This window comes from Microcaecilia unicolor, chromosome 11, assembly GCF_901765095.1.
Source record: "Microcaecilia unicolor chromosome 11, aMicUni1.1, whole genome shotgun sequence".
Lineage (NCBI taxonomy): Eukaryota > Metazoa > Chordata > Amphibia > Gymnophiona > Siphonopidae > Microcaecilia > Microcaecilia unicolor.
The window spans coordinates 127,324,639-127,351,333 of NC_044041.1; positions in this window are offsets into that span (position 1 = coordinate 127,324,639).

Genomic DNA, 26,695 nt, shown 5'->3' on the forward strand with positions numbered 1-26,695 from the left:
TATCCGGGTGATATCCTCAGAAGATACTGTATAATTATGGTACAGCTAGAGACCCCCACTGGAATGGTGGTGGGCTGAGCCTCAAAGCTCAAGCTGTTAGAAACTCTGGTTAGGTCAGAAATCTGATGGCTAACTTGACTCTAGGAGCTTGCTGAATAGTATGGCCTAGTTGTTGAGGTCTGATGGAAAGGCCAAGTGTAGTTATCAAGCCTAGAATATGGTTGGAATGGCCTGAATTGAAAGAGTTAGGTCAAGGGATATGGAAACAAAATGGCTGATTTCAGCACAAGATGGAAGCTGTATCTGTTACAGAGTGGGATTTTCTCTAATCTAAGTTAGAAAAACAAGTTGAGAAATGAGTGAGTCATGCCAGGTACAAAAGAAAATAGGGAAGTAGCTGTCCGAGAGGGGAGGGGGACTTTCCTGTGAGCGAGATTGTGGTCAGCCAGTTTGGAACTTACATTAGAGTCAATGGAATGCATTGGTTTTCTATGTACTCGAAATGGTATATAAGAGAGGGCAAAAACTGAGAGTTTTAGAAGACCTTTTGACTTGCTACACGAAGTGCTGCCCGTCTGTCCACCCATTTGCTTGTATTTCTGATCCTGCTGTGGTAAGATAGAATAAAGGTATTTATCCTTGCTATCTGTCTTCTCTCCTTCTTAAATAATGACTAGCAGGATGCTTAACCTCCTGAGCCTAAATTAGTTATGGGTAGGACCCTTACCCATCTACTGATATTCACGGATATCAGGAGTCAGATGAAAGAGGTCATGTTAGAGGAATATATTTTAAGCCTTCTGGGAGACTCCCCTTGTCCATTTGGACACATGTCCATTGTGGGAGAGGGGCAATTCTTCCCGGGATAGAAAGGAAGAATAAAAACAATACCTTCTCCCGAACCATGAGCTTTTGAGCGACTATCGGCCTTCCCCCGTTTCTAGTTTAAAAGGTGCTCTATTTCCTTTTTAAAAGTTGACGCCAGCAGCCTGGTCCCACCCTGGTTAAGGTGAAGCCCATCAGATCGGAATAGGCTCTCCCTACTCAGTGGCTAAAAGCAAGGGCATTGGTTTCACAGAACATGAAGGAACAGGGATGAGGGATGGGGCATGGGGAGACAGTAGCAGAAAATGTCCTCAGATTATCTTCTTACTGGTTGGGGCACTTAGTTTATCTTCTTTTAGGCACGACTCTCATGAAAGCAATGATCAGGACCAGTGCACTGGTACTAATAAGTGAGAAATGGAACCTTCAAGTAAGTGTGACACATTCCTAATGAGAGAAGGCGTTGAAGGAATGTGAGAGTGAGAGAGCCTTCAACTTAATGTGACACATTCCTAAGGAATGAGAGAAGGGGCTCTGAGAGTATGAGAGTGAGAGAGCCTTCAGTTTAATGTGACACACTCCTAATGAGTGAGAGTTGAAGCTCAGAGAATGTAAGAGTGGGTTAGCCTTGAACTTCATGTGACACAATCCGAATGAATGAGAGAAAGGCTCAAAGAGCATGAGAGTGGGAGAGCCATCAAGTGAGTGTTACAATCCTAATAAGTGAGAGAGGGAACTGAAGGAGTGTGAGAGTGAGAACCTTCAACTGAGTGTGACACAATTCTAATAAGCGACAGAAGGAACTGAAAGAGTTTGAGAGTGAGAGGGCTTGCAAGTGAGTGCAACACAATCCTAACGAAAGAAAGAGCTGAAAGAGTGTGAGAGGCAGAGGTCAGTACCAGGCAGTGGTCAGTAGCAGATCCAGGAACAGGCAGAGGTCAGTACCAGGCAGCGGTCAGTAGCTGTTCCAAAAGCACTGCAACTAATCAGCGAACTGAGTAGAAGCCAAAGCACGGAAGGACTGAGGGCAGAGTCTTAGTGTAGAAATTAGGCCCAAACTAGCACAGTTGAAATCAAGATGGCTGCCCCCATCGGTAACACCCTACACCCAAACATGGACTTCCTTCCTGAAGCTGCCCTACTCCAAGATGGCTGCCATAACTTAAGCTGCCCCCTACTAAGATGGCCACCCAAACCTGGAACAAGCCCAAAACCAACATGGCCGTCCAATCCTCCGGTGCCCATACTCTACATAGACAGGGAACGTGACACCCAGATATTACTCATCTAATTCATTATTCCACATTGATCATCTGGTTGGCTTCTTCAAGGCCAATACGGTATATAGTCAAATCATTTCATTGAAAACATACTTATTGTCTAATATTAGTTAGAAATAATACATCTGATTACATTCTTTCTCTTTGTTTTTAATCTGTTTATTAATATCCAGAACAGTTAACATGGTACAAAACAAAACCAAATAGAAAGCAACATAAACTGGATAGTATTTTTATGTGTCTATCCTCAATTTCACCCTTCCCCCCTTTACTTCTCCTCCCCCCCCCCCTCTTAATCCCCCCCCCCCCCCCCCATAACCCCTTTTAAACCCTTCCCCTAACAATTCAAAATTTTACTTCTGGCCACTGGAGAGTATCCCAGAATGGGGACCAAGTCTTACAAAATGTGTCACCTTTCTTGGAGGCTAAGTCTTTGATTCCCCCCTTCTCCAACGAACAACAGTGGATCATGGACGACCTCCAATGGGCCACACTGGGGCCTTCAATGTCTAACCACAGTTGGAGTATAGTGCGCTTTGCCATCAGGATGGCTCGTTTCAAAAATGATTTATACCCTGTTGGTGTCGGTCTCTGTGTCTTGAAGATGTCAAATAATTGTTCCGGGGATGGGCTCCAACGACAAGACCACATTCGTGATACATGAGAACCCAGTGACTTCCAAAAGGATTGAATTTTTGAGCAATTCCAATACATGTGTCCCAAGTTGGCACCACCTCTCTCACACTTCGAGCAAATGTCTGATTCTCGGAGGGCGGCTCGGAATGCTCTGTGGGGAGAAATGTGTAGACGCAGCAGAAATTTATATTGAATTTCACACCAAGCCACGTTCTCTGTAAGTCGGTGCGCAGACCGTAGGCACTCCGCTACTTGTTCGTGTTGAAGGCAGAGGCCCAGTTCCTGATTCCACCCCTGTGTCACCTTGGTTAAGTCAAGATCTTGCAATGCATCTCTGAGATGTCTATGAAAATAGCTTAAAGGGATCCGCAACTGTGCCTCAAGGCCCAACAGTTCATCCAGTTCTTCCCATAACTCGTGGGTTAGTGCTGCCGTTGGGAGGAAGCCAACATAGTGTTGAATTTGATAGTATGCAAAAACATCTTGTGCTCCCAGCCCATATTTATCACACAAGGCCTTGAATGGTTTGATGACCCCCTGCTCCGATACTACATGATATAAATAATGAATTCCAGAGGAGGCCCACCTCCGAAAAGTAGCCGAAGAGGTTCCCGCTGGAAACTCCAAATTTCCCTGAATTGGTAGCAACAAGGAAATTTCTCCGTCTCTTCCACCCCGCCTATGCACCCACCTCCAGGTAGCTCTTAAAGGGCAAGAATATATTTATAGGGGCCTAAATTAGTCAATTTCCCAGGTGAAGCCTGCAGCCAATATGCAAAGTGTAGTGGCCAAAGTAACAAGGTCTCTATATTGGTACAAGAGAAAAATTGTTTGGAGCGGAACCAATCCGAAATGTGTCTGAGACTACTGGCAATAGAAAACAGGCGTAAATCCAACAGACCCAGCCCTCCTTTGCTCTTGGGAAGCATTATTGAAGCCAGTGGCAACCTAGCTCGTTTACCCTGCCACAAAAAAGAATTTAACTGCTTCTTAAGCCACCGATCCTCTCTGCCACGCCACCATAAAGGCAGCATTTGAAACACATAGGTCCATTTTGGAAATAGTACCATGTTATACAATGCAATACGACCTACCAAAGTGATTGGGAGCACCTGCCACTTATGAAAAAATGGAAAAGCTCAATTGTTCGCTGTTTCAGGAATCCCATATTTAAATCATAGAGCTTTCTGAGATCTTCTGGTATATAAACACCCAGATATTTTATTTCTGAACTTGCCCATAGGAAAGGAAAGTTACCTCTCCAAGTTGTTCGGATCTCAGACTGAATGGGCAGGGCTACTGATTTTTGAAAGTTCAACGTGAACCCTGTCAAGAACCCAAATTCCTCCAATGTTTCCAACAATTGCTTCACTGAGTGGGCTGGGTGGGTGAGTGTCAACAAAATATCGTCGGCAAAGGCTAATATCTTCACTAACTGCGAAGGCAGAGAGATCCCTATTATACCCGGGTCAGCTAAGATTGTTCTTAAGAGCGGTTCTAAGTATAAGAGAAATAATGCTGGTGAGAGGGGGCAGCCTTGTCTAGTCCCTCTCTGCACTGTAAAGGCTGACGATTGAATCCCATTTACCACTATACGTGCTGATGGAGAATGATATAGTGCTACAATGGCCTCCATAAACCACCCCTCCAACCCTATATATTTTAGAACCCGAAATAGGTAGGCCCATTGAACTTTGTCAAATGCCTTTTCGGCGTCAAGGCTTATTAATAATAGGGGGTCCCGAGTGACTTGACTATGTGCTATGGAAAGTAGTATCTTTTGCACGTTTAGAGTGGGATGCCGACCCCGTACAAAACCGACCTGGTTTTGCCCACTAACTGAGGGAGGTAATCTATCTGCCAGAACCCGAGCTAATATTTTAATATCCATGTTTAACAGCGAGATGGGCCTATAAGATTCCACATGATCTGGGGGCTTGCCCGGTTTCGGTATCAGTGTAATCGATGCCTCATTCTCCCTCGGTGAAAAATACCCCCGCTCTACTATAGAGTCATAATAGGAAATGAGGGGCCCCACCAACTCATGGCCTAATATTTTATAGTATTCGTTGGAGAATCCGTCCGGGCCCGCAGCGGACCCCGACGGAAGCAATTTAATAGCCCGTTGTAATTCTTGGGCACCTATAGGGGCAGACAAAAGTTCCCTTGCATTCTGTGCTAAACTGGGCATGCCCGCGTCAGCTAAATAATCTTCCAATAGCTGCCCCTGGTCTTCCCCCTGTTCTGAATAGACGTGTTCAAAGAACTTACAAAATAAATCTGTTATTTCTTCCGGGCTATTAGTTTGTGTCCCATCGGACCTTCTCAACAATGGGACATAACGGGGTGACGATTTCGCTCGGGCCGCTCGAGCCAACAGTCTACCCGACTTATTTCCGAACCATTGGAAGTTCAACTGTTTTGCAAAGAGATGTCTTTTTGTTTGTTCTTGTATGAGTGCGTTCAGGGTGGCCAGGGCTGCAGACATTCTTTCTCTATTTTCTCCGGAAGGGTTGGTAATGTGGGCCCTCTTAGCTAATTTGTATTCTTTTTCTAATTGCGAAATACCCCCTGCCAGCCTCTTGGCCCTCACACTTAAAAATGCTATCACTTCCCCCCTCAAAACCACCTTGGAGGCCTCCCAGAATATTATGGATGAGGGGGAGGATGCCGCATTGGTATCTACATAGTATGCCCATTTTGCCCTAATATGTTCTATCAAGAGTTTATCTTGTGACAGGTAGGAGGGGAAGCACCAAAACCTGGCTGGCTCTCCGCCTATATTAAACTCCATCTCAAGTCCTCTTATCGAGTGATCAGAGATCGCAGTTGTTCCTATAGATGCATCTTTAACTTGAAAAAACCACGAATGAGTTTAAAGCACATAATCTATCCGCAGCCATGTCTGGTGGACTTTAGATTGATGGGTGTAATCCCGGGATGTCGGATGCAATAGTTTCCAGGGGTCTACAAGGTTAAGAGATTTCCACAGTGCTGGGAGGCCTCTCCCCCCTCCCACTGATGACTGAGTTCTGGGGTTAGACCTGTCCATAGAGGGATCCATGACTTGGTTAAAATCACCTGCCCACACCCATGGGGCATCTGCGTATCTCTGTCCCAACGCAGCTAGTGACTGGAAAAAGGCTGGGCAGAATATATTGAGCCCATACACTGAGCAAAGATAAAAAATTTTCCCTTGGAAAATAATCTGTATCAATACCACCCTTCCAGCAGTATCTTTATATATTATTTTGGTTTGAAAGGGCACACCTTTCCGAATTAAAATCACCATCCCACTCTTGCAATTCCCAGAAGAGGAGTAATGACACTCCCCCACCCATTGCTGGCACAACTTCATATGTTCAGTATCTGTTAGTTTTGTTTCTTGTAAGCACGCTATCGCGGCTTTGTGGCATTTCAGTTGTGTCAAGATTTTACTACGTTTTATTGGGGATGTTATTCCTGACACGTTCCAGGAAAGCATTCTGAGGACAGAATCACCCATCCCCCCTAATCTCAAAAGATCCTTCCAAATTTCCTTGTATACATTCGAAAAAGGGCTCCGGAGGCCCAGCCCTCTCCGGAAGCGCATCTACTACCATCAGAGCAGGGGGTGACCATCTCAACAATATCCTATACTTCTCTTTTCCAGTGGCCCAACATACTTTTTCTCTCGTTCCAAACCTTTCTCGCACATGCCACCCACCCTCGCCCCCCCTCCTCCCTCCCACTCCCTCCCTCCCACCCTATCCTACCCCTGTCCCCTGTCATACCCTGTGTCATCCACACGGGCTGCTAGGCCCGTGAAGATAGGAGAATCACATACTGTCGCTAGGAGACCCCCACCCCAAGACTAAATTACAGGTGTCTTTAACTTTACCAAAGAATACATATACATGAATAACCTAATCAAACATGATTACCAGCAAGTCCTCTGGTCAGGTCCCTTCCAATATTTGACTTTCATTTAGTGCTGTTTTTGTTTCTTCTACTGAGTGATAGGTCTGCCATCAGTCCCGGAGGGAGACACGCAGTTTTGCTGGAAATTGTAGTGTAAATGTTATCTTCTTCGCAGCTAGCATAGTGCAAAGGGGTTGGAACTTCCTGCGCTGATCTTGGACCTTTTGGGTGTAATCCTGAAAAATCAATATAGACTGTCCTCTATATTTTAGCGAGTCTCTGTGGAGCTTGAAACCTTGAAGTATTACTCTACCTTGTTTTGTAGTTTAGAATCTTCGCTACCACCACCCGTGGTCTGGCATTAGCCTTCATTTTACGTCCCACGCGGTGCGCCCGTTCGATGACTAGAGGGCCACAGGAATCTGTAAGAGCCAGTTCCTTTGCCAGCCAATTTTCCAGCCAACTCTCTAAATTTCTTTCAGGTAGTTGTTCTGGTAGGCCAACGATACGAAGATTATTCCGCCGCAATCTGCCCTCCAGGTCGTCAAGCCGATCTTCTTGCTCTTTCAATTGTTGCGGCACGCAGATCCGGGCCATACCCGCGGGAATCATCTTCAAGCGCGGATACTCATGTTTCTGAATCACTGGCGCGGGTCCCCAAGCCGTCCAATGCTGTTTGAAAGCTGTCCAGTTTATCGTTTAGAGCTACCCATTTCGGGTTCCAAGCTTTCACGATTGCTGTTGTCAGCTGAGCTAGTTGTTGCTCATTAAAGCTTGTAGACGGCGGTGTTTCAGAGGGGCCATCCGCCATTTTCCCATCCGCGGCGCCCACTTTAGTTTTCTCTTTTTTCCTGGACCGGAGTGCCATTTTTGTAGGAATTTGTCCATAGGCACTTTGTCTTTTGAATCAGCGGTTTTAAAAGATCTAGACGTTTCAAAATTAATCAATCTTGGGGTGAAGGTCTCGGAGCTGAAACAACATGCGTCTTGTTCAGCTCATAGCGTCACATGACCTCACATTCTTTCTCTTTTAAAAACCAGAAGTTATTTAACAATACATATACTTAAATCTCTATTTCAAATCCCACTGATTAAAATAATCCCAGTTTTCACAGGCTTCACTCCTTTTAAAGTAATAATTGAGGAAATATTTCTGAGGAAAACTTTAGGAGTCATACCCTGAACTCTGGGAAAAACAATAATCTCGATATTAATCATCTATAATAATGTTCATTTTATTATTCAAAGTTTCTGGTCTATTATCATTTTCAAGATCATAACCACTTCTTGCTCGTGTAGAATCATTTGTTATATCAATTTTTCACTCTCAAAGGATTCAGTTAAATTGTCCATGTAACTCTCCAATAAAATTATATCTGAAACAAAGTTATTTACTGCCACCATTAGGTCCCGAAGCGCCTTCCAGATGATATTCAATGTAACTTCCACAGGAGCCAAAAACTCCAAGCTGATTTCTCTTAGGTGTTTAGGAGTGGTTCCGCTGATTTGGGTTCTGCTGTAAATGTGCTCCGTTTCAGCATATGCCTCTAACTCACTCCTGCACTCCTTTGGACATTGTGGTTGAATAATTCAGGAGCGATGGAGTTGTTTTTTCCAGGTCCAAGAGCGTCGACGCTCCTTCGCCGGCGCTAGTCAAAGGACTTACCAACCCTTTTATCTGTGGGCAGTTCGTCACGCAGCAGTCCCGCACTTGCTGCTCAGGGGACAAAACGCTGGCCATCGGCGACTGACTGCCGGTTATCCCCTTCCTCTCAGTTAAGGTAACTGCAATTGCAGAGAGGAAATTTACCTAAAGAAGACAAAACTTCAGAGGGCAGCTGGGCTGTTGGGCATATGAACTTCAGGTCACCATCTTACCACTCTCCCAGTTTGGGACAGTCTTTGGTTTCTCCTCAGAGGCCTGTCTGATATGGGTAACCCTTCAGCATAGCCCTCTGAGTCATTGAAACACAGAAGCCCCTCCACCACTACAAGGTAGTGTCCCTTCGGAGGGGTTATTTTTTCTTATTGTGTTGGTCCTAGTCTCTGGTTTCTGCTTTCCTCTTTCTTCTCTTATCTGTCTTGCCAAAGTCTCCTTGTCCATTTGGCACTTCTTTTCTATGTCCATGATCCATCTTCTCTCTGCATTCCTATCTGACCCAACATCAACCCCGTCTTTCCGGCATGTTGAGCATCTCCCTATCCCAAATCCCCCCACCACACACACACCTGCCAGCTTATCTCTCTCTCTTCCTTCCCTCCTGTCTCTCTCTCCTGACCAGCATCTCTCCCTCTCTCTTCCCTCTCTCTGCTTCCTGTGCTGGCTCTAAGACTCAAAATGGCAGCTGTGATCTCTTGCAGTAGGTTCACGAGAGTTTGCAGCCACCATTTAGAACCTCTGACTGGCACAGGAAACAGCGACTGGGGGATCACTGCTGTCCAACCTACCCTAGACTACCAGGGCAATCCCAATACATGAGATGAGGGGGCTTTAGCATGTGAGCTGGAGTCGGGGGCAAATGCATGTGTCACACGCCAAATGCGTATGACTTAGTATGTCTGAAGACATGGCCTAGACTATTCTACCACAGTCAGTAATCATTGTATTTCTCATAGCTTCTGTCCCATAGATTAGAGTAGTGGATTCCTCTATCATAATCTAGTCATCACATGGTGTTCCACAATGCAGTAGTGGAATATCCTATCAAAAGCATTTTTCCCTATGATCACTGTCAGGCTTATTTTTGAAAGAGAAGGGCGCCCATCTTCCTACACAAATCGGGAGATGGGCGTCCTTCTCTCGGGGTCGTCCAAATTGGCATAATTGAAAGCCGATTTTGGGCATCCTCAACTGCTTTCCGTCGCGGGGACGAGCAAAGTTCATGGGTACATCTCGGCACCGTAGCAAAGGCGAAAATGGGGCGTAATTAAGAGATGGGCGTCCTCAGCCGATAATGGAAAAAAGAAGGGCGTCCCTGATGAACACTTGGCCGACTTCACTTGGTCCGTTTTTTCTTGCGACCAAGCCTCAAAAAGGTGCCCGAACTGACCAGATGACCACCGGAGGGAATCAGGGATGACCTCCCCTTACTCCCCCAGTGGTCACCAACCCCTTCCCACCCTCAAAAAGAACATAATTTTTTTTTTTGCCAGCTTCTATGCCAGCCTCAAATGTCATACCCAGCTCCATGACAGCAGTATGCAGGGCCCTGGAGCAGTTTTAGTGGGTGCAGTGCACTTCAGCCAGGCGGACCCAGCCCCCCCTCCCCCCCCCCACCTGTTACACTTGTGGTGGTAAATGTGAGCCCTCCAAAACCCACCTGAAACCTACTGTACCCACATGTAGGTGCCCCCCTTCACCCCTTAGGGCTATGGTAGTGGTGTACAGTTGTGGGGAGTGGGCTTTGTTGGGGGTTGGGGGGCTCAGCACACAAGGTAAGGGAGCTATGCACCTGGGAGCAATTTCTGAAGTCCACTGCAGTGCCCCCTAGGATGCCCGGTTGGTGTCCTGGCATATGAGGGGGACCAGTGCACTACGAATTCTAGCTCCTCCCATGAATAAAGGCCTTGGATTTGGTCGTTTTTGAGATGGGCGTCTTCGGTTTCTATTATGGCCGAAAACTGGGGACGACCATCTTTAAGGTCAACCATCTCAACATTTAGGTGGACCATCTCTAAGGTCGACCTAAATGTTGAGATTTGGGCCCCGACCGTATTATCAAAACAAAAGATGGACGCCCATCTTATTTCGATAATACGGGTTTCCCTGCCCCTTCGTGGGGTCGTCCTGCGAGGACGCCCTCATGAAAACTTGGGCACCCCGTTTGATTATGGCCTTCTGTGTGTACCTCAATTGTGAGCTGTATCTGCAGCTGCTTCACTATTGGCCAGTGAGTATTACCGTAGATCAGTTCACATGCTCTAACCCTTGACCCATGTTCTGTAAATGTTGGTTCAGCAGGACTAACTCACACCTACTGGTGAAGGAAGATACCAAGCTGGAAACAGACCTCTCACCACTGGAACATTGTGCAATGACTTTCTTCATTTTGTTTGAACAGACACGTTAGCATTTTATTCAAAGTACATAGACATTTTGGCTAGATATTAAGGGCAAGGAATTAGATAATATACATACTCAGCAGGTCACAGAGAGACTGTAAACATCCTGTCTATGAAGAAATACACCATTTGACTTGGAGTATGTTTTGCATTGGCCTGTTTGGTGCTAGGGGCACTTTGAGCCATTCAGGAAACTGTTGAAAGAGCACAGGTGCTTTTCAACTACTACTGACCTATGCGTATGATGCCCCATATCCCTATGTATCATTTTTATTTATTTGTTGCATTTGTATCCCACATTATCCCACCTATTTGCAGGCTCAATGTGGTTTACATCATACCGGAGGTGCGTTTGCAGTCTCCGGTGTTTACAAATACAGAGTGATGTTGAGATGAGATAAAGTTCATGTGGGACAGCCACATAAGGTCGTTGAACAGTGGTAGACTTGTGTGTTGTGCATTTTGAATTCTAGTGTTATTGTGTTGCAGAGATCAGGCATTTGTTGGGTTGGTAGGGTATGCTTTTTTTAAAAGATAAGTTTTTAGTGTTCTCTGGAAGTGTAGGTGGTCATACGAGGTTTGCATGACTTTTGGTAATGCGTTCCACAATTGGGTGCTTATGTAGCAAAAGTTGGATGCGTAGGTTGATTTGTATTTGTTACGATTGTGGCCATGTTTCATGCGCTCATTCATTTCGCCCCCTGGTGGTCAGATCTCATGGCTGCAATGGATTGTCTGGTTGCTGTTTCCCATGTTCCAGAAGTCATGCCAGTCTGGTCCGGTCCGGATCTTCCAGCCTTCCAGACTGTCTTGGGATTTTTGGAACTTAGCAGCACCCTTACCTGGTGAACACCCTTGTATGTTGCCTTTAAATTTAATTCTCTTTATTTATTTCCATATTACAAAACCATATAGAAACATTACAGAAATCGTAGAAATATTCCAATCAAACAGAATTACAAAATAACATAAAGAAATTATACTTTCATTCTCCACCCATAATACTGGCTTCAAGATCAAGGAACTATAAAATCTAATATCATAACATGCAATACATAATTAAATCAAGAGCAGAAGTTCCTTCAGCGGTAACAATCAGGCAGCAGTTCTAATTTGGGAAGCTACACCAACAGGGCCTTTCATCTGTTCCCTACTAACCACAAATTCTTGCAATTTCTTGGGGTCGGAGAAAATGTAATTATTAGATTCGAAGGAAATACAACATCTGCTAGGAAACTTTATGAAGAAGGTAGCCCCTAGGGCTAATACCCTTGACCGAAATGTCAAGAGCTCCTTCCTTCTCAATTGGGTCTCCTTAGCCAAGTCTGGAAAAATACTAATTTTCTGCCCCATGAAAAGGTCATTTATATGATGAAAATATAACCGCAACACATTTATCTTGTCTAATTCAAGATCAAAAGAAACCAGTAAAGTTGCACGCTCTTTCTCAATAGATGTTTCCAAAACTTCTGTGAGATTCAGATCCTCTTGAGGTGGCTGGTCAGAATTTCTTACTTTTCTTTTTATATAATAAGCTTTTGTCACTGGTGGGTGATTTTCTACTGCCAAACCTAAAATATCCTGGAAATATTTCTTTAATAGTTCAGATGGAGAGATAAAAGGTGAGACGGGAAAATTCAAAAATCTCAAATTTTTCCTTCTGAGCTGGTTTTCAAAATATTCCAGTTTCCTGGTTTTGGCGGCATTATCCTTAATTACTGACTCCACCACCACTTTAACATTTTTAACCTCCTCTTCTATAGTCTCAATCCCTTTTGTATGTTCTTCCATCTTATTAGACAATTGTACAATATTATTTTTCATTTCCACTGTCTCCCCTCGAAGAGAGGCTGTTATTTGAAGAAGGGAAGAGTTGAGCCCTTGGATAGCGTCCCAAAGATTGTCAAGTGTGACTTTATGAGGTCTTACCAAACCGCTTTGTCCACTGGAAGCGTTCCCTCTGGTCAGCGTGGGAGTAGATGTCACCATCCCAACTCCAGTTGATGTACCTCCAGGGGGACTGTCCATGAGCTGATCTCCTCCAGGGAACGAGGAAACAAAGCCCACTTCGGACGTCTCCGGGGCCCTGCACACCAGCTCCGTCGAGCTTCCAGGTCGCGGCGGGGTTACACCTACAGGAGGGCTGAGAGACACTCCCTCCGAACTGCTGTTTGCCGTTGGAATTGCAGTTACTTCCGAGGTTACCACTGGATTCGCCGGCGTTCGGATACCAAATGCCTCTAAGGTAGGTTAGCGTGTGGTGGGGTTTACCGCCGGGCCTGAGGAGGTTGGGGCTCCGGTTTTGCCCTTTCTTTTCCCATATTACTATGGGGAGCGCGTCAGATTTCCAATCCCAGTCTTGGGCAGAAGAGCACACCGAACACACGTCTGCTCTATACCGCCATCTTGAATCCGTATGTTGCCTTTATTAACCACCTGGAAACTTTCTACTTTGCTTTGGCAACAGAGTTCATCTGATGAGCTTCTCATCAGTGAGAGTTGTTGCACTGCTACCGGTTCTCCTTATCCTGTGGTGGACCTGCCCTGTTTGTTTTCCGGGGGTTTATTTCTCCTGCTTGCTGCCTGTCCAATACTCAGCGTGCTTCCTGGTTTATGTCTACTGCTTGCTGCCTGCCCAAGACTCGGCGTGTTTCCTGGTTTATTTCTACTGCCTGCTGCCTGCCCAAGACTTGGCTTGTTCCCTGGTTTATTCTACTGCTTGCCGCCAGCCTAAGACTCTGTTTAGTTTCCTGGAAGCTTCTTCTGTGCCCTGCCCTGCCTATTCCAGCTTGCTCTACTTCAGCTACAGCTTCAGTCCGGCTGCTTCAGTCCTGGTTCTATCTGATTGTCTGTGTTCTGCCTTGTCTCTTGTCTTAGGTGATTCTCCTGCCGCTGCCGCTTCTCGGCAGTGGCCCAAGGGCTCACTTCTCCTCACTAGTGTGACAGTATTTGAGTCAGGGCCGTGCCAACGGGGTAAGCAAGGCAGGGGGGCGCCTGCCTTCGAGGGGCGCCGCTGCCCTGCTGTCCCTGTCTTCCGCTCACTTGCAAAATCTTTTACCTGAAGTTGCGATTTCACCGAAAGTGAAAGCAACACAGCAGTATTCACTGAGGCAGGCAGGCTCTTCAAGTTATGTGAGAAAATGTAACCAGATTGCTATATATGCTTTGGTTTGGTGATAACTCCTCACTCACAGTGAGCTTCAGAGCTTGAACAGCATTCAAATTAAAGAGAACCTGAAATTTTAAAAGTGCTAAAAATAAGTTTTAAAAGTATTTGCATTAAATCTAATTGCAGAATTCAGGTGCTGGGAGTCTGTACTTGGTTGTCATATGCTCAGATTTGTTTAAATCATATGCAAATTAGTCCGTTTTTGGGAGGTTCTCATTTGCATATTTATGGATAAAAAAATGATGGAATGTTTACAGCCTTAATGTTAGGTCATGGCTCTGATCAAAAGTGTAAAGTTTGATCCAAAAACGAAGGGTTTATCTAGTGTTTTTCACTAAAAATTCCCATGAGTGTCTGTATGTTAATCTGCATTCAAATAGAGCTCTCTGATTGGATGATCAGCTTCTGTTAGAAATCTGCCAGGAAGGGAACAGAGTGAGACAGCAACTGACTGTCGGTTTGGCCAAGAGAGACATGCAGCTGTGAGTTCCTGTGTGTGTTGACTGAAATTATAAAAGAGTGCCTGATTATGTGGTAAATGAGAAAATATGAATGAAAAGAGGTTGGTGGAGATTGAAGTTTCTCTAGTGAGAAAAGGATCTGAATATTTCAGGATTACTTGAAGTTTATGAAGAATAGAAAAGGGTGAATTTCAGTTTGAGTGTGTTTAAATCCTATAAGCTATATAAAGGCTAGGTAGATTTAAGTGACTGTAAGCAAGGAAACCTTAATATTTGATCTGAAATAAATATTTGATCTGAGATAGTTGATCAGAGATAAATGTTTGATCTGAATTATATCCTTTGGTGCAAAGGAGATTAGAAAAAGAATCTTTGGAAACTAAGAGGACTTTGCTCACATTTTGAATTAGCATTCCTATTTTGAGTTGGAAATCTTTGAAGTGTTATGAAAATACATTTTGCTTTAATGAAATTGCTAAACTTTAGAGTCAGAGACTTATCAATGAGGGATGCATACAGTGCTATTTTTTCCTGAGGTCCGGCTAACTTGCCTGCTCCCTTCTGTTCTTGCTCTGCTAGACGGAGGGGGGGGGGGGGGGCGCCAACTGATAGTCTGCAGGGGGGGCACCAGAGACCCTAGGCACGGCCCTGATTTGAGTCCTTTGCAGCTTGGGTAGTGCAGGTTTAGGTACATTCGTGATGATTTGGATGTGTTTCTCGTAGCTAGGTCGATCAAGTCTGTCATGTATCCCGGGGCTTCAGCGTAGATAATCTTGTGAACCATTGTGCAGATCTTGAAAGCAATGTGTTCTTTAATTGGGAGCCAATGTAGTTTTTCACGGAGGGGTTTTGCGCTATCATATCGGGTTTTTCCAAAGATAAATCTGGCTGCCGTATTCTGAGCGGTCTGGAGTCTCTTTAAGGTTTGTTCTTTACATCCCGCATAGATTCCATTATAGTAGTCTAAATGCCTTAGTACCATTGATTGTATCAGATTGCAAAATGTTTCCCTCGGGAAGTATTGTTTGATGCGTTTGAGTTTCCGCATTGCGTGAAACATTTTCTTTGTTGTGGATGCCACTTGGTTCTCTAGTGTTAGGTAGTGGTCTATTGTGACGCCGAGGATTTTCAGGCTGTCTGAGATAGGGAGGGTGTGGTCTGAAGTGTTGTGTGAGGGTGCAGGTGAAAGGGAATCCGGGAAGGCACGAAGAAAGGGGGTACAGGGTGCTGGGGAATCCCAACGGGGCAGATTTCATGTGCACAACACCCACATCCAGAAAGCTGGGCTACCGGAGGCAGAGAGGTTGGCTGGGTTAAGGAAGAAGGGGAGGAACTACCAGTCCCAGAATCCTTCTCTTCCCCACCCGGCTGTGCAAGAGTTAGGGGAGGAGATAGAAGATTGGGAAATGGTCTCTGAGGAAGGTGATGAGGGCCAGCTGGAGAGATTGGGGGCGGGGGAAGTTGGAGAGGAGGATAAAATGGAGATTACTGAAGGGCTAGGGGAGGAACAGATGGAGATTGGAGCCCTGGCTCAAATCCAAAAAGCTGCTGTAAGAGGGTGGCTAGCTGTACCTTGGAGAGACTGGTGGAAGACCGGAGGAGAGCGGCTAAGGCACTGGGGGAAATCTCTACTAAAGAGGAAACAGGTGCAGCCTGTGGGAGAGAAAGAGAGCTGGGCACAATTGAAACCCCAGCCTGAACCAGGTGGGAATAAAGCTGTGTAACCGTGCTGTAAGAAGGTACAAGAAAGACTGTGTAAACTGTTTCATACTAAAAAGGTCTGGGCTGCAACCTACCAAGCTATTGGGTTTTTCCCTCTGATATTGTACTGTTCCCTAAGTGAAGTAATCTGAACTAAAGGGAAGTGAAGTTATATGGACTGTTTTTGAACCTGAGTTTGAAGTTATATGGACTGTTTTTGAACCTGAATTGTGCTCTGGGCTGCGAGCCTAAACAACCTGGAGTGAAGGGTGTTTTGTTGATTTGAAGCAAGAAAATAAAAGCTCTTACTTATAAACATTGGGCTTTGAATGTGCCTCTGTGAAAGGAACGGAGGGAGGAGGAAGTCCTGGGAGTTCGCAGGGCCTGGAGCCAAGGCTCAGAGGAGCCAGATTGCTGTGGAGTGAAGGCAACAGTTGTGTGGAGGAAGAGGCAGCTAAGAAGGGTCAAGCCTGGCTGGGTCCTGGATGGGTGACCCAGCTACAGTTGATAATTGTGGGGTTGTCCACACTGTGTTGAGATGAGACAGTGTGCTTTTTCTTTGTTGAGTTTCAGTTGAAATGCATTTGCTCAAGTGTCCATGATGTTGAAGCTGATCTTGATTTCATTGGTGATTTCAGACAGATTTGCTTTGTAAGGAATGTATATTATAACATTGTCAGCATAGATGAAAGGGTTAAGGCCTTGGTTGGATAGGGTCTTGGCTAGCGGGGTCATCATTAGGTTGAAGAGGATTGGGGATAGTGGTGATCCTTGTGGTACTCCGCAGTCAGCTTTCCAAGGCGGTGATATGTTTGAGTTTGATATTACTTGGTATGTTCTTGTAGTTAGGAAACCTTTGATCCATCTTAGTATATTACCACCAATCCCAAACTTATCTAGTAGTCTTAGTAGTATGTTGTGGTTTACCATGTCGAACGCACTAGACATGTCGAATTGGAGGAGGAGGATGTTTTTGCCTATTGCTATTTCCTGTTTGAATTAGGAAAGGAGAGTGAGCAATACATTTTCTGTGCTGTGTAGGGGACGGAAAACTGACTGAGATTCGTATAGAATTGAGAATTTATTTATATATTCTGTGAGTTGTTTGGTTACCATGCTTTCCATCAGTTTGACTGACATCGGGATGGATGCAACTAGAAGGTAGTTATTGGTTTCATTTGTTTTTTTTCGTGGAGTCCTTTGGTATCTGGGTGAGTAGAATATTGCCATTTTCCTTAGGGAAGAGACCTCACTGAAGCATGTAATTAAGTGGGATGTGAGGTCTGTTATGAAGCAGTCAAGGGTGGATTTCAGTAGGTAGTTGGGACAAGTGTCTAGTTTGCAGTGAGTGTTGGAGAACCTGCTGATCACCTGCGCAACTATATCAACGGTGAGAAAGTCGAAGTTTAACCAGATTCAGTCAGCCGGGTATCCTCCATTAGTTGGGTCCAGTTCATTAAAGAAGTATTCGATGTCAGTGTTGTTGTGAGATAGTGTGTTGCGTAGGTTTATGATTTTTTCATAGAACTACTTGGCAAGTTTGTCTGCAGATGGAATGGCTGTTTTTGTTGTTGTGACCAAGTTGGTATCTAGGAGTTTGTTCATGAGTTGGTATAATTTCTTCGTGTCTTTGTAATCTGTCCCTATTTTAGTTTTGTAGTATGATCTTTTGGTCTGTCTTATTGCGTTTTTGTATTTTCATTGTGATTGTTTCCATTTATTGGGTGTGTGCTCATCTTTTGTTTTTTTCCATGCTCGTTCAAGTTTCCTGGCTTGTGTTTTTAGGTTTTTCAGATCGTCGTTGAACCATGGTATCAAGTTATTCTTACGTGATGTTTTTGTTCATAGAGGTGCTATTTCGTCTAATATGTGTTTGCATCTTTTGTCTCATTCCAAGAGATAATGTATGGAATCTGTTTGTGTTGTCCATTCATTGTTGTAAAGCAGTTGCCAGAATGTTTTCGTGTCTACATGACCTCTTGTTTTGTAAGATGTGTGTTCTTGGGTTTGGTGTGATCCCTTCTTCCGCCAGTGTAGGGATAGATTTAGTTTGTAATGATCAGACCCGGGTGTTTCTGACCATTTAATATCTGTTATTATGAGGTTCTGGTCTATTGAGAGTTTGTGTGAGATGAGGTCTAGTGTGTGCCCTTTGATGTGGGTTGCTTGCATTTGCAGCCATTTGAGATCCCATAAATGGAGGAATTCCTTATAATCTCGTGTGTTAGTTGAGTTTGGGTCTTCTAGGTGAAGGTTGATGTCTCCTAGTACTAATACATTGGAGTCAGCTACACATGTGTTTGAGATGAAGTCCATGAAGTTAGTTTGGACTTTGTCCCAGTTGCCTGGGGGTCTGTAGAACAGGACACAACTCAAATGGTCACGTAATATTTTGCTATGGATTCTAATTGATGCTATTTCAAGCTGGGGTGTCATGGACTCGGCATTGATTTTGGTGGTGAAGTGGAATCTATAAATTAGTGCTATGCCTCTGCCTCTCTTTCCCTTTCTGGTCTAGTGTATGATTTTGTGTCCTGGAGGGCACAAGTCTAGGATTATGGGATCCTTTTGGTCATGGATCCAGGTTTCGTTGATGAAGAGTAGGTCAAGGTTTTCTGTCATGGTCCAGTCTGTTAGTATTTCTGTTTTGTTTACTGTGGATCTGGCGTTGATGTAACCCACTTGGATTGTTTGGTATGAGTCTTCTGTGTAAGGTGTTGTGTGGACCTTTATTAGTTGTCGTTTGTTGTTGTGGTATACTTGTTTGGACACTTCTTTGCATTCTGTAGTAATTGTCTGCATGTTGGTGTTCTTCCTCTGGTTAAGTTATTGTCAGTTTGATGAGGTGTGGTGTGTCTGATCAGTCTTTGGTGGTTGTACAATATGTGTACAGTGTTATGTTCCGTGAGAGGAGTGGTTGATGTAAAGTGGAGCAGTGTTAAGGAGTAGGTTATTAGCAGTAATTTGAAGGTGTTCATTTTGGTTATTTTTTACTGTGGGCTTCTAGGAAGACGGTGTTCTGATGGCTGGATGCATGAGTTGCTTATGTTTTTTGGGTGGGTCTGGTGAGGGTATTCATTATGGTATGTGGTTACTATTAAGAGCATGTTGCCCCAATCTGCTCTCCTCACAAGCCTGCCTTCTCCGGTTGATCAAATGCAGTGCAAAAGGCTCCTTCTCAGGCACGCCTGTCCCGCTGAAGGTGTCTTCAGTTCACTAGCAATTATTCAGTTTTTATTTTGGTTTTTACTGTCAGGCCTTTCAAGGCTTGTCAGTTGTAAAGTCTCAATATCTTGAAATATAATAGGCACTTTACTCATGGTCCGGTGATCGGACGCGTTGCCCAGGGCACAGAGACTCCGCAACCTTGGGAGCTGTGTCTATGTTGGAGGTAGACACCAGAGGGGGGGGGCAGAAGCCTCAGGCTGCCATTACTGCTTTGCTCTGAGCCCCTCAGAGCCTGTCTCCAGGGCCTCCGCCACGTTGCCCCTTCTCCTCTTGTCGCTGCTGCTGCGCTCTGGTCTCGGTGCTGTCGACTGAGCCTTCGGCGGTTCCCTCCGAGAGCGTCCTCACACCTCCATAACTTCCATGCTCCTGGGGCAGCTCCACTGGGCAGTGCTCCCCTTTCCTGCTGCCGTCTGAGGAACTGGCGGGTGAGGAGGCAGAGCCGGGCACATGACCGCTTCCACACAGCCCATGCGGTCCCCCATGGGAGAAGCTCAATCGTCTCTCCCTGCTCTGGGTGAGCAGGTTGGTGAGGAGGCAGAGTCGGGCACGCAGTCGCTGTCCTGCAAGCCTTGTCTGGGGCAATTCAGACTGGTGCCCGATTAACTCAGCACAAGTTAGGGCAGCTGTTTTGCATAACTTTATGCAGTTGCTTAGATGGTAAGTGCAGGCTTGGAATTACTGTAGGCAGTAGAGAGGGGAAGAGAAGATTATCTGAGAGGTTCAGGAATTTGTAAGACATCACCAATCAGCCACCCCTGTGTAGCGCCCCCTAGGTTTAAGAGCTGCCTTGTTTCAATGCAGTAGCTAAGGGTCTCTTTTACCAAGCTGATCTAGCAATTCCCATATACCAATGCCGACAAAGCCCATTCAAAGACGGGCTTTGTGGATTGCCACACTGAGAATCGCTAGCATAATTTGGTAAAAGAGGCCCTAAGTTGGCAATTAATCACAAGAGGTGGGTTGGTTTTCCCTGAAACATCCTGCACACCACAGACAAATAAACCTACATTGACAATGGAGTGAGTGTTTCAATCCTCTCAGGGAGCAAGCAAGCAAGGATCCTGTAGGTTTTTGCAAATCTGATAAAACTTATATTGCACAGATGCTTTAAAAATGTAGAATCAAAGTGTCAACACAGTGAAATGTTAAAGTGCCAGAACAATTTAAAACAGTTTTTAAAATCACAGCTGAATAATCTTAGATCTATGTCCACCAGGATACAAAATTACCCACTGGACAAGAAACGGAAAAAGAAGAGGAGGAATAGCCATAATATATAAATCAGAGTTCAACATCACAACCACAGCCGAATCCATTTTGCCACAACTTGAAATCGCCTCGGTAAGATTCAATCACCCCAACTTGCAGGAACACCTTAGCGCAGTCCTGCTCTACAGACTGCCAGGCAATTGGCAAGACTCACAAACACAATTCATGGACTTCATCTCGAACACTTGTGTCTCCACCTCAAATCTTATCATTATAGGAGATATCAACCTGCACCTTGAACATCCGAATTCAACAAACACCCAAGAATGTGAAGAATTCCTACAACTATGGGATCTCCATAAAACAATCACTCAACCAACTCACATCAAAGGACACACACTAGATATTGTCACACACAAATTTGATCCCGAATCAAACCTTATACTAACAGACACAAAATGGACAGCCACACCATGGTCTGACCACTATAAAGCAAACATCTCCCTCCAATGGCGAAAGAAAGACTCACCGAATAAACAAGAATGAAAAACCTATACCACGAGAGGAAAAATAGACCTGGTAATATTTTGGCAACAGATCTACTACAACGAATGGACAACAAAAGCAGATACAATCCAATTCCTCTTAGAATGGGATGACAGATGCAGATCTATATTAGACAACATTGCTCCAATCCAAACTAGATCCTCACATAGAAAGAATTCAATACCATGGTTCAATGAAGAGCTGAAAAAACTTAAAACACAAATCAGAAGGTTAGAACGCGCATGGAATAAAAAGAAAGACGAACCCACACTTAACGCCTGGAAACAACTCCAAAGAAAATACAAATATACCATTAGACAAACTAAAAGATTGTATTACAAAACTAATCGGACCAAGCTACAAGGACACACACAAACTTTTCCAACTCGTGAATAGTCAACTAAATACTACACCAGTTACAACCAACAGCACAGATGCAACAGGAGCAGACAATCTTGCGAGATACTTCAACGAAAAAATCATACAACTGCGACTTAAGATACCTGTCAGTACCATCGATTATGCTGAACTCCTCGACTGTCTAGACCCAGACCCAGGCATCTACCCAACAGACAGAACCTGGACCAATTTCGAGACACTATCAGAGGACATCATCTCCCAAACGCTCAAAAGATTTGCCAAATCTCATTGCAAACTAGACATATGCCCAAACAACCTTATGACATCTGTTCCTCAACAATTTATAACAGACATTACGAAACACTTGAATTATATGCTACAAAATGGACTCTTCCCATAGGAGAAAGGAAACATTTTACTTACCCCAATACCCAAAGACGCAAAGAAAAGCACCAGTGAACTAACCAACTACAGGCCAGTAGCATCCATTCCCTTAGTGACCAAACAACTCACAAACTACCTAAATAAATTCTCAATACTCCACGATTCCCAGTCGGGATTTCAGTCTATCCATAGTACTGAAACAGTACTAGTTACTCTTATGACTAAATTTAAACAAATGATTGCAACCGGAGAGAACATACTACTTCTACAATTTGACATGTCAAGCGCTTTTGACATGGTTGATCATGGAATACTTCTACATATCCTTGAGTACTTCAGAATAGGAGGCAACGTTCTCAATTGGTTCAAGGGATTCCTAACCACACGATCATACCAAGTGACATCCAACTCGTCTACTTCAGCCACATGGATACCTGAATGTGGAGTCCCACAGGGATCCCCCCTCTCGCCGACTCTATTCAACTTAATGATGATACCCTTAGCCAAACTATTATCAAACCAAAATCTCAACCCATACATATACGCAGGCGACGTAATGATCTACATCCCATTCAAACAAGATCGGAAATCTCCAATGAAATCAACCAAAGTCTCCATATCATGCACTCATGGGCGGATGCATTTCGGCTGAAACTTAACGCAGATAAAACCCAATGCCTAATACTCACCTCTCAACATAATAAGAACAAATTCACTGCCATTAACACACCAAATTTGAACCTTCCAATTTCGGACACCCTAAAAATTCTTGGAGTCACCATCGATCGACATCTAACACTCGAGAACCACATGAAAAACACAACCAAGAAGATGTTCCACTCTATGTGGAAATTAAAAAGAGTAAGACCTTTCTTCCCAAGGTCAGTTTTCCGCAACCTGATACAATCTATGGTGCTCAGTCATCTAGACTATTGCAACGCACTCTACGCCGGCTGTAAAGAGCAAATAATCAAGAAACTTCAGACAGCCCAGAACACTGCAGCTAGACTCATATTTGGTAAGACAAAATACGAAAGTGCTAAACCCTTACGAGACAAACTACACTGGCTCCCACTTAAAGAACGTATCACATTCAAAATATGCTCTCTAGTCCATAAAATCATTCATGGAGATGCACCAACATATATGTCAGACCTGATAGACCTACCACCCAGGAATGCCAAAAGATCATCCTGCACATTCCTTAACTTGCACTTCCTTAACTGCAAAGGTCTAAAATACAAACTAATGCATGGTCAAACTTTACCTACTTGAGCACACAGTTATGGAACGCAATGCCGCGCAAATTAAAAGATCTACGAACTAACAGACTTCCGCAAACTACTGAAGACCTATCTCTTTAACATGGCATACCACAAAAATCAACCAATGTGAATATACACAACTCCCCCACATATATTCAGGACTGTCTTACAATAACTGCTTGTTATACTACTACCATGTTTTATCATTATCATGTTACCCAAAATCCTGCTGTAACACTAAATGTCTATTTTCTGATATATTTCCATTACTCATGATGTATTGTAAGCCACATTGAGCCTGCAAAGAGGTGGGAAAATGTGGGATACAAATGCAATAAATAAATAATAATAATAATAAAATATTACAGTGCTTTTCTCTTTACGGTAACTCAATTTTTGGAAACCCTCTTGTGCAAGGTAAATAAAGCTTATACTCAACCTTAAAATTAAGCTTTCACACTTCCTTCTCACAGGTAAGTATTCTCTGTGTTAATATTCCCAGCAACTAATTTTTCTTTCCTTAGAATGTGCTTATCTATTTAATAGTTACCCTAGTGGGTGCCAGGTGTCTGAAGATATGCTATTGTCCAAAGAATATCAATGGCAATTAATCACAAGAGGTGGGTTGGTTTTCCCTGAAACATCCTGCACACCACAGACAAATAAACCTACATTGACAATGGAGTGACTGTTTCAATCCCCTCAGGGAGCAAGCAAGGATCCTGTAGGTTTTTGCAAATCTGATAAAACTTATATTGCACAGATGTTTTAAAAATATAGAATAAAAGTGTCAACACAGTGAAATGTTAAAGTGCCAGAACAATTTAAAACTGTTTTTAAAATCACAGCTGAATAAATATTAAAGTGCTTTTCTCTTTATGGTAACTCAATTTTTGGAAACCCTCTTGTGCAAGGTAAATAAAGCTTATACTCAGCCTTAAAATTAAGCTTTCACACTTCCTTCTCACAGGTAAGTATTCTCTGTGTTAATATTCCCAGCAACTAATTTTTCATTCCTTAGAATGTGCTTATCTATTTAATAGTTAACCTAGTGGGTGCCAGGTGTCTGAAGATATGCTATTGTCCAAAGAATATCAACAAAATTTAATTTACAAATAAAGGAAAAATAAAGTTGTTTAACAAAAAACCTGTATCTTCGCCAGCTCGTTGCTTGCTTGCGTTGGGTACCAGGGTCCTCTGTGATGCCACCAGGAGCTCTTCAATAGAGAAACTAAAATCTCAGGAGCTCAGCCCCTACTATCCTCACTAAACAAACTCAGCAAGGCAAAACCTAATATCCTTAGTGTCTGTGCTCTATGTCAGTGTCTTCTTAGGCACAGGCCATATACATCTAGCTAACTTTAAAATAAAATCAATAATTAGAGAGCCCTATGCTAATCCACCCAGTAGAAAATCAAATTCTGGTTCCACTCACCAAGCTCACCAAATCAGATGCATGTTTGCTCAAAAACAGGACTCAATCATGTGTCTTGCTCTTTAGTAAAAAAAAAAAAAAAAAAACTGAGCAAACATAAATCCAAACTCACTGTATGCCCAAAACAGCGCAGCACTGCAGCCACTAGAATACTTCCGCAGCAATTATAATTTACAGCTTCACTTTGAAAATTACAAAACTGATGGTCAATAAAACCACTGTTCCACAGAAAACTGAAGCCCAATAAATATTTCTCCTTTCAGGGCAAAAGAGGTTTCAGACAACTCTATAGTCAAAATCATTCTGTAGATCCTTCTCTCAGTGTCACTCTGATAATTCTAAAAACTCTTTCTCATTTAAAAGTACCAGCCTTTTCCAAGGTCAGTAGAAACTAGGAAAAATTATCAATTTTTAAACCCCAGTATAAACTCTCTTAATTTCTTGACCATACATTTTGTTCTCTGGCTATCCCAAGAGGCACAGCCTTCAAAGAATTGATTTTCTCCCTCAAAACTCCAAACTCAGGAAAACTAGTCAAATTCCAATAAATTCTTTCAAAACTCAATAGAAGCTTGGGTTTAAAAAAGAGCCCTTACCAATTCCATCAATTTTTCAGTTCCAATTTCAAACTAAGCTGACTTAAAGAAATCAACATTTTTCTTAAAATATAATTTAGGCACACAGCACTTAACTTCCTTATCATACAAGCCCAAAAACGTTTACAATTAAGCACTTCCAATCAGTTTTCTCCTAAAACCCAGCCAAAAGTCAAGCACAGTATCCACACAAAACCAGCATCTGGCTTACCTAGTTCCAACTGCCTAATGGTTGTTTGTTTTTCTAGAGACATCACACCTAAACATTCCAGATCCTGCATGTGCTTGCCAGTACAAAATTTCATTCAATTTATACACACACACACACACACACACACACACACACACCCATCTGTCTTGCACTCATACAAGCTCAGTCACTCCCACACTCCCTTTAGTTTAGCAGCCATCAGCCACATGTTTTAGCCACATACAGTACTTCAGCTTCCACTCTCCAAGCCAGCATTATGCCCCAGCAGCTCCCCACTGTCTCCTCAACTGTCCTTAAGCTTCAGAAATGCTCAGGGAGCTTAAAAATTCAGCTGTGTCTGGCCTGCAACTGTCCTATGATATCTACACTTTCCCACTGCTGCATGAATGCATGCACACCATGTGGCAAACATCTGGGGCACTTGCGCCTCGTTCCTGTCTCCCCTTGTTGCTGGGCCTGCACTGGCTAATCATGGACTGTTTCTTCGACCCCTTTTACTCTACAGAACATCTGGGCTTTTGTTCTGCTCCTCCCTCTCTGAGCGGCCTTTCTCTCCTATCCACGCACATGCGCAATAATAGTGCATGTGCGATTGGTTCGGCTCCCGCAGTCCCATGCCTCCACGACACCTGAGTGCCTCAGCTCCACTGCCACCACTGCTTCTAGCCCCAGGCACCCCAAAACTGCCCTCTGCCTCCAGAGTCTGGTCCCACGAATCCCACAGTGCCTTCCTTTCCATCCCTGAAGCACTTCCGGGTTTGTGAGTAACTGCACCCCTGTTCCCCAGACCTCACAAGGAGCTGATATTTTCAACTTCTTAAATTTGCCCCCCCCCCTTTGAAAATGTCGACCTCGACATTCCACACAACCACACACATACCATCTATTCATACCATACACTCACTCTAACTTTGCATACTCTTAACAAATTAGTATACCACATAATCACTCTGTTATTTGGGCATTTTCCCTTGATTCTCATGCTTTGGCCTAGTCTGGCTAGTATCAGAGCCAAACCTAACATTATCCTATTTCAGGCAAACCATTCAAGCTTCCAGATGCCCTTCCCTCAAAGATGGGCTTAGGATCTTCTTTGAGAAACCAAGCAGTCTCCACATTGTCTAAGTTTGTCCCACTGTCTTGATGTGTTTCAGTATCTGTGTTTATATATGTATCTTGGTTTTGAGGCCTATGTGTTATACTTCCACCATAACATGGAAAAGCATTCAACATTGGTGCTGACAGCACTTTTAAATTATTTTGATGTACAACTTTAAGGTTACCTCCAAGGGTCCCTAATTTTGTATGTGCTTCCCTCAGGCTCAAATACATGAGCCATTTCATAAGGGACCTCCTCCCACTTAGCTCTTATTTTCTCTGAAGTGCCAGCCAAATAGCCTCTTCCTCACCATTGCTTGCTGTGTGCA